Source organism: Pelecanus crispus, chromosome 1, assembly GCF_030463565.1.
Source record: "Pelecanus crispus isolate bPelCri1 chromosome 1, bPelCri1.pri, whole genome shotgun sequence".
Taxonomy (NCBI): Eukaryota; Metazoa; Chordata; class Aves; order Pelecaniformes; family Pelecanidae; genus Pelecanus; species Pelecanus crispus.
In genome coordinates this window covers 199,383,829-199,396,055 of record NC_134643.1, presented here as the reverse complement: position 1 = coordinate 199,396,055, position 12,227 = coordinate 199,383,829, and positions in this window count along the sequence as shown.

Here is a 12,227-nt window from a genome sequence, read left to right as displayed (position 1 = left end):
ATTGTTTGAATTACTTTAATTTCTGGGACGCTTAACTCCTTTCTTACATTAATTCTGCTAGCCATGGATTTCTCCTCCTTTTGTTTCCATATTTTTTTTTCCTAAAATCTCTATTTCTTTTTTGTCTAGTGTTTAATAGAATATATTTGCATTTGTACCCCTTCTGAGTCCGTCTGTTCTCTGTTAACCAGAATACCCTCCGTTCACAGTTGGATTGTGGTTTTTAAAGCATCTTCTAGAATGTTTTAAGCAGTTCCTATTTATTATTCCCTTTACTATTTATTTTCTTTCTTTTCAGCTGATTTAGCTTTTAACTGGTTTTAGCTTTGTGAGACTGGATTGTTGGAGTTTTTTTTAAATACCAAGAACATGCATAGCTGTCTGAACTATCTTCTGGTCACACATCACAAATGCAATCAAGTCACTATACCTTAAGCAATCTCTTTAATTTAGTAATAGATTTCTCTACCTGTCAAGACTGAGTGTAACACATATTCCTTTCATATTAGATGCAGAATTCTGGAGGCTAGGGAAGCCATCCTTAGCGAGCAGAACTTTTCACAAGAAATTATTGACCTGGCAGGATATCCTTCCTGACCCTTCCTGAAAGTACATGTAAAAGCGAGTCCATAGAGAGATTCTTCACTTGGCCATGTTATCAGTGAAGAGGAGATGTGAAGAAGATCAGCATGTTTTGGAAATATTAAGAGTGGGGTCATCTTAATGTGCTAATTTCAGTTCTTTGGGCCTTGTTCCATTTGAAACTCAGCTTAAAGAGTTACATCTACAGAAGTTTGGTGCAAAATAGAAACAAAATACTTTTGTCTTTATAATGTTAAGGGATGGGCACATGGAATCATTACCTTAGTCACCTGTGAACTTCTTAATAGTTCTCACCATGTTTTATCTTCATAAACCAGCCATAGTGCAGCAGTGATCCCTAAAAAGCCTTTGCGTGTTGTGTTTATTTAGAAGGTATGGTTATTTGGATCCTCACACACTTACGTGGTTTCTTCATATTCTTGCTGTAGAAAAGGGAAAATAGCACAACAGGCCAGTTAACATTTTTGGGGTTTTTTCCCCCTTTTTTCATGGACTTACTACCTCATTAACAAATGTCTCAAAACAGAGACTGTAAAGATGTGTTTCACTTTCTGAGAAAGCCCGTCTTGGAATGTCATTTGAAACTCTTTTCACTAAATGATGTCCTCGGACTTCCCTCTCCAGATGAAAACATGAAAAGATGTTCACAATTAATGTTGATGGCAAACATCTTCTTAATAATGTTTTATTTTAAAACACTCCCATGGTTTAAACAAAGACAGTATATATGCCTTCTGGGGGAGGGGGGGGAAGACGTCTTTATAAACTAGACTATTTAAAACTCAAAATATAATGAGAAGAAAAAAAAAAACCTCAGTGATATTTGACAGACAAGAACATTGTACTGATAAGCACAGCTTATTTGTTCAGTGTTGGCATTAAAGCAGGTTGCAGAAGGGAAAATGCCATTTGTATTAGAAAACTTACTGTATTTTAATTAAAAACTTGATTTATAGGGATCAGATTTATCTGTATTTTCACTATCTGGCAGAAGTAAAAAGAGCCTCATAAACTTACAGTTGCTTCAAGCAATAGGGGTCAAGCAATGCATCATTTTACCGTGTGTTTGCTTTAAAAAAATTGGGGACCAACTGAATATTTTGCCTAGGGGTTCCAAGAAGAAAACCGTTGCGCTCCAATCCACTCCTTGCAAATATGTTAATAGCAGTTGTCTTGGAGATTGTGAAGTTATTACTACTCTGTAGGACCAGTAGCAATGGTCTGTTTGGAGGTCTGTGCCTTTCAGAGGGAGATGCATTTTGGTAATTTATGCCCTGATTTAAAGTTGACTGCAGTTCATGGGAACTACCACCATTTTCAATAAGTTATAGATCAAGCAGTTATTGAGTAAGGATTGCAAGACTAAGCATGTGATAAATTCACTCCCCTGGGAATCACCTGGCACCAAATACCAGGACTCACATTTAATCAAGTTGTCAGAGGAGCTGAGTTACATGAAAATCTGTTTTACTGAGTATCAGTTTAGTGACTATTTGTTAGACATCCAAAATCTACAGATCTTAAAGAATATTTTTATATCTACAAATATTTTTTAACCCACTCAATGCCTAAGATGAAATACTTTGAGATAGCGCATTAGTCTTACAGCTTCTAGTCTTACCATAAAAAAAAAAAAAAAAAGAAATAGGGGGAGAAGAAGCTGTTTTCGTATGGAGGAAAACAGATCAACATTTAAGGATGGTCCACTGAAATATGCCTCTAGGTATATCACTTTGGACAAAAAATTTATTTATTCACTAAGTCATAAAGCAGCTACTTTTATGGAATCTTACCACATTTGCATTACAGGGATGTACAGGGGTGCATATGCTGTTGCCTTTTTATGATGTCTCTTTGTCCTTTTCCACCTTCCAGTCCATATTCTGGAAAAATTTCCTCATTCCTTCCACACGGACATCTGCCTAACTGAGTGCAAAATTAACCTTTTTTTTGTTGTTTTGTGGCTTCCGAAGTTTTACTTCCCTCCATCACAAGACTTAAAGGCACCATATTCTAGAAACTAACACATTTAGATTCAGTGAAACCCTATGTTACTGCACACTAATGTAATAATGAGAAATGTAATTAAAGTCACTACTATAATAACATCTTATCGGAATGCACAATGAAGATAAACTTGCTTATTCCAGAGACAGAGGGCTTATTGCATAGGAAGCAGTTTGTTCTGATGGATTCTTTGATCTACAACTGGTATCTTTGTTAACTGGAGGGGTGGGGAAGGGCTTGGTATATATTGCCACATTTTCCTTCAGCTGCCAAGGGAAGAATAATTAACAATAAGGGGGGCTTCAGAATCAAAGAAATGGAAAAAGTTATGCTGCCTAGTGAACAGGCTAAGGGAAAAAGTTTTTAAAAAGATCTTTATTAGTAAATATTTAGAAGGCACAGATGCTGAATAAACACCTCATTTAGCTACAGTCTTCAGCAGAACAATTACTGTAGGAAAAAAAAAATCAAAAGACTCAAAAGAAAAATAAAACTAGGTTGGTGGCAAGTATGTAAACTGTGTATAGAAATACCACAACTGTGCACAAGGTATCAGGTTTTCTTCATAAAGGGCAAGAAATTACTCTGACTCATCTCTCCATATTTTGTACACAAATGAGACTGGATGGCAACTGAAAGCCTCAGAGACATTTCAGAAGTCAGTCCCTGGGAACTGGGGGAGACAGTTTCAGCATACTGGCCCTTGGCACTGTGTATCTCGAACTGGGACGTTCTACTAGCTCTACAGTCTCTTCCAAAGGAAGCACTAACAAGCGCAGGGAAATAAAGAAGAAAAGGAGTGATTTCTTTTTTCTGCTTACGGCTTGCCAAAGCTAGAGCACAGTATTAATAGTTTATTCCAAATACTTAAACACTCAGTGCATGGGTCCATGTTTGCAGAGTCCAAGTGGAAATGACTCAGCATGCAAAAAAGAAAAAAAGAGCAGGCTGCCCTGTTGTAATTCACATAATTAAAATATTCTGCCTAAATGCATTACATCTCCCCACACACATCAAAGGCTTGTGTTTCCTCAAACTCTCCATTTACATTTAGGGAAGCCAGAGTTCTTAATAGAGAGAGAGAAAATGTGATGTGGCCTGGGCAGCTCTGCCCTGGTGTGGATAACAAATCCCAATACTCTGTAAAATATCAGGTCCCAGTCAAAGATGCCTTATATTTAATATATGCTGCAGCAGTGCCACAACTCAGTTACCCTTTGCTGTACTAAGGGCTGTATGTCTAACTCAGTTTGCATGTTAGCCTGTATTGACATGTGCCTGCAATAGGGCATCTAGGTCCTTTAATGATCTAGACCACTGGCAGCCCAGCTGTGTAGGAAAAGTAGGTTGCAGGTGTTAAGGAATCGGCACAGGAATTTATGTCCTAGCTGGCAGGTTTTAAAGGCTTCCTGGGGGTGATTGATTTTTGGTTTACTTGGTTTTTGAAGGTTCTGTGGGAAGTCCTAGGAAATGGAGGGCTGCCTAGGAGGGTGGCACTTCTGATACGAATGGGGCAAGGGCCTGCTGTGCCACTGCTGGTATTCAGGTGGGGCTACCCTTTCCTCCTCTCCTGTGGGGTTAGGTAAAAATTGATGAAGACTTTATTCACCAGCATGTGTGAGGTATTTGCTCTCTTGCCTAGCAGCTTCCAGCTGGTGGAGAACACAGTTTGAGAGGTTGCAGTTTAGGGAAACAAGAACTCAGAGATCCTGATGGGGGATGAGCAGCAGCAGCAGCAGCTCTGGGTTTTGGTCCTGTACTGAGTTACAGTCATTGCAGAGATCCACTGAAAGCAATGAAGAGCCAGCAGTTGTTCTTGTCTGGGCTGCTTGCACTACGACTAACAGGTAGTGGGATGGCTGCAGCCTTGTGGGGCTTTGCTGGGAAGAGAGATGGATACGGAAGATGAGGGGCAGGCACCTAGTGCTTGTTGTACCCTCTTGTATCAGGTCCTGGAAGCCAACTGATGTGAGCAAGGAGAATGATCAAAAGCCTTAGAAGAAAAGTTGGACGCTACTTTCCCCTTTATAGCTGCGTTGGCTGGGTGTAGACTGGGGTAGTACCAGGTCAAGGATGCTAAGAACATGAAAAGAGCGAGGGTAGGAGCCAGGGTGTGGTAGTGATACCCCACATCTCTAGATGTCAGGTCAGATCTTTGCCTTGGCTTAAGGGGCTGTGTTCTGGCTGACTATGCGACGGACAGTGTCAGAACTCTTCCGGCTGGGACAGCCACTGCATGAGCTGGAGTCTGTCACCTGGCCCATATTCCCCTTGGCTGAAACAACTTCTCCCTTCAGGTTTCTTTAATCTTATTTGGTACTTCCAGTAGGCTGGTGCCGTTTACTGGGGTATTGTACTGTGTATCTTGGGAAGACAAGACTTATGACTGACTACTATAAACAGCTACCACACAGTGATTCTTCAGGGGATGAAGAAATGAGACCATGGACTGGGCATATTTTGGAAAAATTTCCTTGCTCGGCTTATTTTCTTTTCCCATGATACTCCCAATCTAGTTTTCTCTAGCAGAAGTAACTGATCATTCTGTTGCTTTTAGTCTTATGCTACAAAACAATGGTTTCCCAATTAATTATGCCTTAGTGAATGAAGAGTTTGGGAATGGATCTCATTTCCACAATACGGCTGCATAATCCCTTTCTGGTAAAGTTTTGATGGCAGTTGTAACAGTTCTCCCTGCCTGCCTTAGCCCCTCAGCTGAAAGCTGTTGAGCATAAGAGTAGGTGCTTGGCACAGCAGGGTGATTCTCACAGTGTAAGGTAGGTGGCTGGGCTCTTTGTAATGGACAAGACTGGGTGCTCCCACAGTGGGATCAGTGCAGGGTGTGTGCAGCTCCATGATGGTCTTCAGCTGATCAAGGCAGGGCTGCTATCAGTAGGGACTGTCCCACCTTCCCTGGCTGTGCCTTCTTGTCCCTTCCCTTGTACAGGCATTTATAGTTGAGTCTCCATGTGGGGAGTTTGGTGGGTAAAAGGTCCAGCTGAAAATGAAGCACGCTTCAAATGCATTAGCATTCAGCTGGGCAATATCCTGATGTAGATGTGGTTGTGCAGTAGTGACATAAAGGAAGAGATGAGGATGACAGACAAGAAGATCAAGACCATACCTTACAGCAGTATGGGAAACTTATGTAGGCTTAGTGACATGGCTATCTCTCAATGGTATGGAGACTCCACACGCCTGTGTATGACAGTTTCTGGTTTTGTTTTTATGTATGTGGTAGCAAAGCAATTTGGAGTCAGCTGCTAGAAAACACATGATACACTTGAAATGTGTGCTTCAAGAGGCACTATACTCAGGGCTTCACACAAGACTTGCACCTCTTTGTAGGAGAATGAGCACCAGATCATCTTCTGAGGAAGATAGGAAGTAGGGACTATGTTACCACAGCAATATAATGGTTACAGCAAAATGGAGCAGAGGGGTTCTCGGTCCTCCTTAGCTTAAAGGAATTTAATCCATGGTACCTCTTTTCTGAAATAGCCACCGGTCTAGCATGGGGTCACTGAACTCTTGTTGAAATTGGGCTGCTGTTCAGCAAGGAGTGCAGGACTCTTGAGGATACAGGCTAAGTGGAGAGGTACACAGCCTCTTTTTTTACAGAGGAATGTGTCTGAGAATGGGAAGTCTTGGTTCTTGTCCATATGCTGCAAACTGCTTCATAACACTTGCCTGACAAGCTATTGAATAAAATGCCTCCACCGTACTGTACACAAGACTGAGGACTCCTTTCCCAAGGGGATATTTAAACTTTTCATTGGACAAGATTTAAACTTTTCATTGGACATATTTTGTCAGCAATGATTTTATTACTCAGTGGCTATTAATCATGTGCCTTACTGTGGCATTCATATTTCAAGTCATTAGCCTTTTATTTTCTGGCAAAAAATGTAGTAGATCTGTAAGAGTGACTGTTCTCTGCTGTTGAGAAAGCCGCGGCATCATAAAACTTGAGAAGCCTTGCACTAATGTAATCAATCTACTAAATGACATCTATATTTGAAATACTGTGTGCATATATAATGCCTCACAATAGAAAACAAAATATTGGTAGCACTACCATGTTGTGGCTCTGTTCCAGCATTTGCTGAGTTTCTGGTGTGAAACTACTTCTACGCTGCAAACACTGCTTCTACATGAAGGTCTGTTCCCTCTGGCTTAGTGGCACTTATCAGACACAAATGGTGTGTTGCCACATAACATTTTGATGTCAGGTTTGCATCTTCGTTTTTTTAAATTACATCATCTGTTTGATATGAAAGATAATGTTTGCCACTGACTTTACATCCAGTGAATGTTTCCTATAAGCTTTTTTGCTGTGTTAAGCAAAGCCCTGGGAAATGTCAGCCAATTTATTTTGAAGTTCTTTAGTGTCTTACCATCTACAAAGGCAGCAGCCATCTTAGGTGCATTGCCTACTTTGATCTGTCCTCCTCTTCAAGAATGAAGAACTAATCTATACAGGACACAGTCCTATCTAGAAGGACTCTATGGGATTCAACTGTGAGGGAGTATAAATGCAGATTAAATTAGGGGCAAAATGTTGACAAGTCTGCTGAAGAAACATGGAAAGAATGAACCTTTTGCAGAGCTAGGAATGTGAGTTTCCTAAGAAGCTTTTAGGGTCCTTATAAATTATTATCTAGGCACAGCTGAGAATAGCAGTCTACATACTTGCTGACTTTTCCTGATTCCTAAATATCTGACTGAGCATCACAGTGGCTTTAGGAATGACCACTCTGCAAATGTTTTCCCCAAAAATCTTGCTTGATGGGAAAATAAAAGCTCTTGCACATTGCTCAAACTTGTGCAACTGTATTATGCACTAGATTTGCACTTAGTAGTAAAGATGGTATTCTCCCCAAAGTAGTCACTGTGCATAATAAAACTTCTTTAAAGCAGGGAATGTAATTGCTTGGTGTTGACTGCACACCTACAGAGCTATATGCATAATGCTTACGTTAATAGAGAACATCTTAGGAGGAAAGGAGCTAAAACCCCAGGATTTTTAGTGCAGCCTGCAGGCAGGGTAATTGGGGTCCTACGTAATTAACAAAATCACTTCATACCCCCCTGTGAATGTTTGCTGTTCACAGCGAGGAGCTTCTATTCTAACATATTAAAATCTTTTGCCCTACCACTGGAAAATTCAGCAGGGGTTTTTTGAGGGTAAATAAATTATCATGCCCATCTTCCAGATTAGGGCTAGACTGATGTACTCTATAATCTTGAGCAAATCAGAAGTAGCCAGGAATAGAAAGAATCCTTCATTATTTTACAACCCAGAGAAATCAGTACATGTAAAATTAGATTCCCTTAAACATGCAGGTCTGTTCAAGCCACTCCTGAAATTCCTTCATGATGGGGGAGGGTGCACACAGCAAGATCAACCTTTCCTCGTTACTTTATCTGAAATTGTTTCAGTATCGGAGGCAGAGCATCCATGGTTTCAGGAAACGGAGTGGGCCTTGCACTGGGTTTTCCTACCCTCAGTCTTCCCAGTGTAAGATGCAACCACATTCTCCCTTCTTTGAATGATTGTTTAGGTGTAATTAATTTCTAGGTTACCTGACCAGTGACCCTGTACTTGGGATTTTACCATGATCCTCTTCTATTGTCTGAAGAAGGCAACGTCCAGGATATGAAGTTAGCTCTTCCTTTGTTAGTTAGCATGAGGCTTAGGAAGGCACTGGCAAGTACGTGAAAGACAAACATTGTACATGTAGACAAAATGGTAACATCTCCACTCTGCAGTATTTCTGTAGCGTCTGAAAAATCACAGCATTCTTTATTCCTTGTTTACCACTTAGAGATGAATGGCTCTAGTAAGTTGTCTAGCTGTATTTATTTGTTTTGGTAAACAGTCTTTCCCAATAATTAATTAATTTGATAAGTGAACTGAAAAGGTCCAGATTTTTTTTTGCCATGGGTTCACTTGCACTATATACAGATATGGGTGTGGGTGTAAGAATTTCAGAGGTATCATGGAAGTTAAGGCAATGCATGAAAACATGAGTAGTGCACACAGAAGTTGATTAAATCTAATATGTTCTTGTGCAGTCAACCATTCTTTTTTTCTAGCTTTCTAGCAAATACTGGAATGGAATTGCTTGATGTCTTCTTTATGAGAATAATTGTTCCTTTTTGTAGTCCCATTGCAGTACTCCTGCAGAAAACTGGTTATTTTTCTTCTGTTCCTCTTCTTATGAAGCATTTTATTGAGAAAATAAATTGTCAAGAATAGTGAAATTAGACATAACATCAGAAAACATTTTTGTGAGACCAAAATGATGTTGTCTGATTAAAAAACAGTAAAGGTTGTTCTAACCTCATCTGTGCTTAAGCTCTAATTATCATGAAACCTTCTACCAGGCAGAACCTAGCCAGACTTGTAAAACTACCAAAGGAAGAGCTGACACAGTTGATTACCATTTCCAAAACTTATGAGTTGGCTTAAAGACTGGAAGATGGCCATGGATACAGTTTTGGTTTTTTGTTTTTTGGCAACAAGATATGAAAGTTATCAGCAGTTCTGTTGTTGAGACCTTAAATGGCACCAGACCTAGTCAGCCAAAAAGAGTTAGAAATTCCTTGTGGTTTTGACCTAGTTCCTAGTTTGACAGCAGATGATTGAGAGCATGCAGCGGGGTAGTTTAAGACAGCCTATGTAACTGAGGTTGTACTGTGGCTACAGATGAAGCCTGTCCTTGACATAATTAGCTAAACCTTTCTCTACTCCACAAAGATAAGAAGATAAAGATTTGTCCCACATGTGGAAGGCTGCTTTCCAGAGACCATGCAAAGTGAATTTGCCAAAACTGTTTGCGGAACTCAATGATTCTTCATCATCCTGTGGTTCAAACAGCTCTTCTGATCTCCAGTCCAAAAGCTGACACTCAGTATTTCCCTTTGTTTTGTAACGGGATCTTTATACAGCTTCAGAATAACCCCAGATGACATATTAGAATGTGGCAAAAACCAGATGGGAATTCCAGAGTTAATGTCACCTTGTTCTTAAAGAATATTGCATAGAACATACCATCAACAAAGGCTTGGATTCAGTCTAGATATTGAAGTTCACTCTGCTAAAACAACAAACTGCTCAAAGTTCAAAAGAGGACAGTGATCTTGACAGCAGAACATGAAGACCCAAGGAAGGTAGAGCCTGACTGATGCAAAAGCATGTACCTGAGAGGGAGTTAAGGTCATGCAGGTAAGAAGGATCCCCCGTGGCTAAGCCATTTTGGGAGGATGCTTGTCTGCTCTGCAGCTGTTCCTTGAATATTAAGTGTACATGTAGAAAGAGACTGTGAGTATGAGTAAGTTAGTTATATAATTTGCTGCTTGCATGGGAGTGCTGGGAAGTGTGGTAGAGTAAATGTAGACAAAGGATAACTGCCCACAGCCTGTTAGAGAGCTTATGACTGAATTACTGCTCACTGATGGTAGACTGTGTCCTTAGAAAAGGTATGAGAATTAGGAGGCCTTAATGCAATACCTGGGAGCTGCAGGAGGTCCAAAGAGGAGTACTCCCTGCTAGCGTGGCTCTCATCAAGAGAAGTTAGAAGCATTTCCCCTGGGCCTGCTGAATTGCTGTAATAGTGCTTACTTTGCAGTTGCCAACATGCCCAGCTGACCCAGCACAGTGTGCACTGTGCTTCTGCAGCTTGCTTGCTGCCATTTGCCTCAAGTAAGTCAGATTATTTCTAATAACTGCAGTCATGCATTTACAGTGCATTGAAGAGCTACTGCTGAGCCGGCTGCTGGTCTGAAATGGGCTAGATGTTTCAACTTCTTTCTTTTAAAATGGGTGCCCTACATTCATCAGGTATGGAGTGCTATTACCAGTGGATTACACATCCAGCAAGAGTTCATCTCTTTCTGCAGAAAGGGAGACATGGAGCACATTGCTTTAGCAAAAAAAAAGGTCTACCCTTTGCACTAATGTGCACATACTAAGGCTGTGTGTGTCTATGTGTGTATCAAAATCACAGAATGGTTTGGGTTGGAAGGGACCTTTAAAATCATCTAATTCCAACACCCCTGCCATGGGCAGGGACACCTTCCACTAGACCAGGTTGCTCAAAACTCCATCCAACCTGGCCTTGAACACTTCCAGGGATGGGGCATCCACAACTTCTCTGGGCAACCTGTTCCGGTGCCTCACCGCCCTCATAGTGAAGAATTTCTTCCTTACATCTAATCTAAATCTACCCTCTTTCAGTTTAAAGCCATTACCTGTTGTCCTATCACTACATGCCCTTGTCAAAAGTCCCTCTCCAGCTGTCTTGTAGGCCCCCTTCAGGTACTGGAAGGCTGCTATAAGGCCTCCTGGAGCCTTCCCTACTCCAGGCTGAACAACCCCAACTCTCTCAGCCTGTCTTCATAGGAGACATGCTCCAGACCCCTGATCATCTTCATGGCCCTCCTCTGGACTCGCTCGAACAGGTCCATGTATTTCTTATGTTGGGGGCCCCAGAGCTGGACGCAGTACTCCAGGTGGGGTCTCCCAGAGTGGAGTAGAGGGGCAGAATCACCTCCCTCAACCTGCTGGCCACGCTTCTTTTGATGCAGCCCAGGAGACAGTTGGCTTTCTGGGCTGCAAGCGCACATTGCTGGGTCATGTTGAGCTTCTCATGAACCAAATCTGGCAGATAGATGGACAACTTACAGACTGATTCACTGTTACCTGCAAAAGTGTACTGGTACTTGGAAGACTGCGCCAAGCAAGCAGGACTGGAAAAGTTTGTTGTTTTTTTTTTTTACACCAGGGAATTACCTAATTATGCAGTTAGGGCAGTTGAACAGATCTATGAATGGTATAAAGAAAAATGGATTAAAAAATATCCAGGAAAATGGAGGCTAGTTAGCTCTTTCTTTTCTGATGGATCTATTAAATGAAATCATATTCTAGCACACCCCTCTCAGCTATGATCTCACAACTATTACTTAAGCTCGGTCATATAAAAATACCATCTCTTTTTTCAGTAAGAAACAAAGGTTTGTCTGTAGCTTCTCCCCTGAGCCTAGGTGACCCCTTGGGCTAGTGTGCTCGAGACTCCCTTATGTGCTGTTGGCTAACGCAATAGGCACGACATAGTAGCATCCAATTCTTAACCTCTGAATCCCTATCCCAAAGAGGTAGATAACTTACGGTTCAGCTGGCAGGGTGCAGCCTTCAACAACGCTGGAACACTACTTTAATTCATGCCCCTTGAGCTATAACAGACATGCCACTGCATCCCTAAGAAACATACACGGATCATAAATAAGGTTAGATGTTATTTTAAGTAATAAACACTGAGATACAGAAACTTCATTGCAGCCTTCTGTCTTTGCCTGTCCCGTCATTTGGACTATTTTTAGTTTGCAGTCAACATTATGACTGTGAACCCAAAGAACACTTGGACAATAGGTACATAAATAATTATGGATTGGTCTCCAGAGCCTTAAATGTTAGCAGAGGATTCAAGTTAAATACTGGCTGGGACTATTCAATGACTTGGAGATGTTGCTGTGCTTATAGATCTTAATACAATTTCATTTTCCATGGTGAACAGCTAACCTGGACTCCTCTGCATTGGTGGTGGTAGAAGGGT